Source organism: Lolium perenne, chromosome 7 (genome assembly GCF_019359855.2).
Source record: "Lolium perenne isolate Kyuss_39 chromosome 7, Kyuss_2.0, whole genome shotgun sequence".
In the NCBI taxonomy this organism is placed as follows: Eukaryota; Viridiplantae; Streptophyta; class Magnoliopsida; order Poales; family Poaceae; genus Lolium; species Lolium perenne.
The window spans coordinates 3,452,241-3,458,920 of NC_067250.2; positions in this window are offsets into that span (position 1 = coordinate 3,452,241).

The following is a 6,680-nucleotide window of genomic DNA, read 5'->3' on the forward strand; positions in this document are numbered from 1 at the left end:
CTAAGGGATTTCCTTCGAGGCGGAAACCGGGCCTTACACAAAGATTGGGGCACACATCCACAACTTAATTGGAGGCTCCCAACAAATTACCACAAAGGCCTAGAATCCGTCTAGGGTTCCAAGAACCCAAGAGTAACAACTTTCTTGCTTTCACCTCCACGAATCACCGTGGAGAACTCAAACCGATGCACCAAATGCAATGGCAAGAACACCACAAAGATGCTCAAGTCCTTCTCTCTCAAATTCCAACAAAGCTACAAAAGCTATTGGGGGAATAAGAGAGGAAGAACAAAGGAATTCACAAAGAACACCAAGATCAAGATCTAGAGAGTTCCACTCACAAAGAGATGGATTTGATTGGTAGAAATGTAGATCTAGATCTCCTCTTCCTTTTCCCTCAAATGGATTCAAGAATCATTGGAGAAGTAGAGGGATGTGGAAAGCTCTCAAGGTCAGCAATGGTGGAGAGCCAACGGAGGAAGAAGAAGTAAGGAGGAAGAGGAGGAAGAAGGCCTTAAATAGGGGCCTCAGATTTCTGCCCGTTGGGGCAAAAATCGCGACAGGCCGGCAGTGCCGGCCTTGTGCCACCGGCAGTGCCGGGGTGGCCGGCAGTGCTGGCCATTTTCCACCGGCAGTGCCGGGGTGGCCGGCAGTGCAGGCCTTGCGCCACCGGCAGTGCCGGGGTGCTCCCGCGGCAGTTCCGGCAGCAGTTCCGGCCCCCAGTTTTTGCCCAAACACCCGATACGAAAACTTTAAGAACTTTTGCATCCGGACTCCGATTTTGATGATCTTGGGCTCGTTTCGAAGCTAGTAACAAGCTCTACAAGATCATGCAGGGAACCATCATAGTCCAGTAAGGTAGGATAGAAATAAAAGACGAAAGGTTTGACCTGTCTAAAAAAGACATACCGGTAAAACCTCCAACCTCGAAAATGCAACAAGTTGAGTTAGGAAACTCGGATTTAGGTGAAACCAATTTTGTTGTAAAGGGTATGACAAGAGCTACCCAACAAAGAGTGAAAAGCTTAAGAACAAGTGGGGTAGGTTTTTCTATGTATTTTAGAGTGAAACCTCTCAATACGAGAAACCGAGAAAAACTCCAATATCGAAAACGCAACAAGTGATTCATGCGGAATCCGTTTTCGATGAACTAGAGCTTGCTATGGAAGTAACCACAAGCTCTACATCACCATATGGATAAGATCCAAATAACAACCAAGAAATATGATGATGAACCAAACTCGAAAACGCAACAAGTGATCTATACGAAATCCGTTTTCGATGAACTAGAGCTTGTCATGAGAATAAGCACAAGCTCTAAAACATCACATGGATAAGATCCAAATAACAACCAAGAAAGATGATGCAAGGATGCAAAGGTTTGAGCTCTCTCCGAATGATACGATCGAGTTACTCACTCGAGAGCCCTCTTGATAGTACGGCAGCTAAACTATAAACCGGTCTCCAACTACACTTATGAGACCGGTGAGAAAGAAACCCTATCAAGAGCAAACCTTAAACTTGCGCATTCCACTTGAGCTCGATGATGACGATCTTGACCGCAACAAGATGGAGCGCCTTTCTTGCTTGTGCTTTCTAGACGAAGTCTTGTAGATTGCTCCCCCATAAACCACCATGGGAGAGCTTCTTCTTCGGCGCAACTTCACATATCCATGATCACCATATGGATGACAAGAGTCAATCAAAGGATCTCTTCGAGATGGCTCATCTTGAACTAGCACTTCATTTCTCCATTCTTCATCATGTTGATGTCTTGAAGTAACTTGAGGGCACACTTCATCTTCATCTTCAAGACATACTTGACACTTGATATACTTCATCAATTTCTTCTTATTGCAACCTTGAAGCCAACATATGGTTCAAGAATTGCCTATGGACAACTCCTACAAATATAACTCAATGCAAACATTAGTCCATAGGGATTGTCATTAATTACCAAAACCACACATGGGGGCTCCATGTACTTTCAATCTCCCCCATTTTGGTAATTGATGACAATCTCTTTGAGAGGGTTTATATAAGGAATTTAAGTAACAAATAAGTTGAATATATAGAGCAAACTCCCCCATAATATATGCATGTGTGAATGATCTTGACTTTCATTGCATATATTGGCATTCAAAGCCTAGTGGAGTTTCCTCTAAATATTCAACTATGCAAAGCAACAAGATGCAATGCAATAAAGGCACATGCTTAAGCACAAAGCAAAGACATAACCAAATTCCCTTAAACCCTCCAAACTTCTCCCCCATTGGCACCAATTGCCGAAATGGGTGAAAAATTTAGAAGGCCAATATAGTGAGAGTTCCTCCATAGCGTGTGCATTTCTCATAATTTGAGTGGAATCAAATGCACATATCCAATGACGAATATTCGGAAGGAATCACACTATAGATAGGATCAAAGATTGCAAAAAGATAACAAAGTCAAGAAGCTTCAACAAATGAAGCAAGCAACCAAATGAACCACAAAGAGGATACCAAAAGAAAGATAGATATTATGATAAGATCAAGAAGATTGCTCTAAATAATATGAGGAAGCTCCCCAAGGTTTGTGCACAAAACTAGACAATTTGCATTGGAGTATAAAGTGCACAAACATGGAATCATCACTCCCGTAATATCATTCAAAAACAAAAGATACCAAGTGAATCAAACTCTAATGATCACCACAAGATAGTGCTCTAAATCAAATGAGGAAGCTCCCCAAGGTACATGCATAAATTAAAATGTTGTATTTGAATACAATATGCATAACATGGAATCCTCACTCCCTCATTTGAAACACAAACATTTGTAATAGATCATAGATAGAAAAATAAGCTTAACACTTGCAACAAACAAATAGTTGAGCAACAAGTAAGAGGCACCATAATAAAAGGCTCAACCAAGAGGATATGTGAAAGGCATGATAAAGCATATTATAAGACTATTACAAGGATGAGCAAAAAGCATCATCATAGTCTTCAATGAATTATATTGCTTAGCATGACCAATCAACACGCAATAAAGAAATAAAATATCAAAAGGAGATGTATCATCTCTTATGTGTATAAGTTTCACTAAGTGGGCAATATCACAAAGATATTTATCCACAAAGAAACATGCACCCACAAAATAGATACGCAAGAAATATAGCATGATATCCAAGACGAAGTCATGCAATATACCAATAAGAATTTTTGCTTAATAGCATGGCCAAAGGCTCAATTTTATCTTATTGTACATTCATGAACTTCAACCACAAACACATCAAAGATATCACAAATATCAACAAGGGAAAGAAGATAGTTGAGATACTTTGAGAGGAGCAACAAGTATCACAAGAAAGGATACCACAACAAATAACTCAATTTGCACTTTCATCGATATTGCACATGTGTGAGCCTTGAGGAATTGATATGCAATAAAATTGCTAGATAGGCATAGTTGGGATGGATGAATCATGAGCATGATTTAGTATACTTCCCAACAAATGCACTCATCTCAAATTACTCACATTCACAATAAAGAGGATTCATTAAGACTTTTGCCAAAAAGCACAATATTTGCAAATCAAGAAATTCATGCCAAGATGCAACCATAAGGTTGGATACAAGAAAAGTATGCATGAGAAGATACTTGTTACCAAGATAGCATTGGTGTGGATGTAGTAGATATGTGTTCGTTGACCATCCTAGCTTGCCTCAAGTTACCATTGAGTCACCACTTATTCCCAAGAGTGAGACAAGCATCTAATGCATATCCATTGTACCTAACACAAAGGTAAGTACAAAAAGGTCCCCAAACTAATTGGGTCCGAAGTAGTTAGACACACTACAACATATAGGACAAACTCCACAATTCTATGTGCATATAGATATGAAATTGAATTTCATGCACATCTTAGCCAAATTAGGATTTGATGGAGTTTACCCTATATATTGGATCAAAGAAAGTGACACATGACATAAGATATACATATATTAAATATGCATGCACAATACTTTCAAGAGCCAAAAGGAGATACAATTTGGACAAAACACCAAATAAATCAAGAGACAATGGTTGCCCAAATTGGATCAAAGAATCAAATCAACACAAGATTGACTCCAAAGACTTATCTCATTATAAGAAGCTAATTAACCCTAAACACAAAGGAATGAGATAACCAACTCCCCAAGAGAGCAAGGTTCCAACAAGTAAACCAAACCCTCGAAACTTTTTATGATGGCACAAAGTACCATAAAGAAAATTTTATGTCTCCCAAAACCAAATTTTTGATAATGATCAAGAGAAGTTTAAGCATTATAACAAATATAGGAGAGCTCCCCCAAGATTAGTGCATTATCTAGGATTTAGAATATGGATACAAAATGCACAAAACTAGGATCATCACACTACCTATATCTACTAGAAATGCTAAGAAAGTTTGAATAGACAAATTAGATCCATAAGATGCAAGGAAGACACATGGGGGTCAAAGCACAACAAATTCATGGCAATAAATAAGGCAATTCGAACACAAGAGCCAATGTAAATATGATCAATAAAAATCTACCTCATAAAGATTACCAATTGTCCTAGGACAAGAGGTATTAGGAAATATTTCCCGGTGGTAGTTTGTAAGAATTCATGAGATCATATTTACAATGAATAAAGCATATGGTAAAAGATAAGAGTTAACCATCATGCAAAGATAGTTTCTTGATAGCTTCATTTAGTCATACCAACATGCAAAGCAATTAATAGTATTCATACCAACATGCAAAGCAATTAATAGTATTCATACCAACATGCAAAGCAATTAATAGTATTCATACCAACATGCAAAGCAATTAATAGTATGACTTGAAGCACATGGTTTTCCAAAAATGTATTGAGGGACAAGTTGTGAAAGACCATGCCAAGAACAACTTTCACAAATAAGATCCACAAAGGTATTAGCAATGAAGCCATTTAAGCAAATTGGAACTTGTTTGAGCAAACATGCCACATAGGAGAGAGATAATTTATGGTATCAATTCTATGTGACACAACCTCAAATGTTCACATTTTCTAGGCTTGTAATATGCACAAAGCTTATTACTCCCCCATAATGTGATAAAGAATTTATTTTCACAAGAGGCAAATAAGATCCAACTAGAGATATTAATAGACATTAGAATTTGAATTTCTCATGAAGATGACATACCACATAGAGACTAGATAATCTTGCAATATCAATTCTAAGTGATATTCCTCATGTACACACATTGTTTAGGATCATGAAATTCCCAAAGGAATATCACTCCCCCAAAATGGGATAGTCCATTAATCTCTCATAAGAGCCATATAAGATACAACAAGATGCAAAGAGGCTCCAACACAAGCACAAATACATGGTGTGCAACCTAACATACATAGACTTGATTTCTCAAGAAAAGCAAGTAGGAAGCACAACATATACAAACACATGTTAGGAACAAAACTAACACATGCAAAGGGGCGAGTAACTTTCAATATAAATGAGTTGAGAACATGTTACCGCAAGGAGGAACATTGAATATATGATAGAAGCAAGATAAATAAAAGACTTGGCTTGAGATAATATAAATGATGAAGACCCCTTAATTCTTCATGATGTAGCCAAGTCTCCAATGCCCTCCAACAAGCACCTATTGATCAAGTTTTGGATCGTTGGTCCCCAACTAAGTTGGGTCCTAAGAGGTTAGTCACAATAGGCTTGGCAACCCAAATGGTTCTTTTCTTGACACCACTTTGAGCACCAACAAATTTGGCAAACACATTGCCACCCTCATCCTTACGAAGAGAATAAACATCATCAATGGTGATAGAGTTGGATGAGGTACCAATAGTGCAAAAGGAGGAGATGTGACCCTTCTCACGGCATATGTAGCAAGTTCTTTTCTTCTCCTTCTTCTCACTAGATTTCTCCACAATGGGAGCATTGGCTTGATTCTTCTTGGGAAGTGGCATTTCTTCAACTTGAGGTTGAATATGAGTTTGAGCTTGAGGCCGCTTCCCTTTTTGCTTCTTCTTCAAAGGGCAAGATCTAACATGATGCCCTTCAATTTTGCACTTGAAGCAAACAATCTTGGCCGGGTCTTTGACTTGTAATTGGCCCTTCTTAATATTGTTGTTCTTGGACTTGTTCTTGTTGTTGGAGTTGAATCCAAGTCCACTCTTATCATTGGGGGATTGTTGCACACTCAACATCTTGTCAAGTTTGCATTTCCCTTCATGACTCTTTACCAAGTCGTTCTTCAAAGAAGAGACTTGGGCCTTGAGCTCTTTGATTTCCTCTACATGGTTAGTAACAACACAAGTACTAGAGGAAGTAGAACCTACATTGTTAGAACAACAAGGCAAGGAAGATAATTCATCACAAGATTTAGCAATACTATGAGTGGATGAATTACTAGGACTAGCACATGGCAATATAGCATTTTGAGTAGTAGTGCTAGTATTCACATGAGGCTCACAAGGTGTTGCCTTTGATATGATAGCCTCATGAGCTAACTTTAGCCTATCATGAGAAGCTAGAAGATCCTCATGGGAGCTAGAAAGCTTTCCATGATTTTCTTCCAATTTCCCATAATTGCTAGTTAGCAATTCAAGTTGAGCCCTTAGCTCAACATTCTCCTTCAAGATAGATGCTTCACAAGAAGTAGAGTTAGT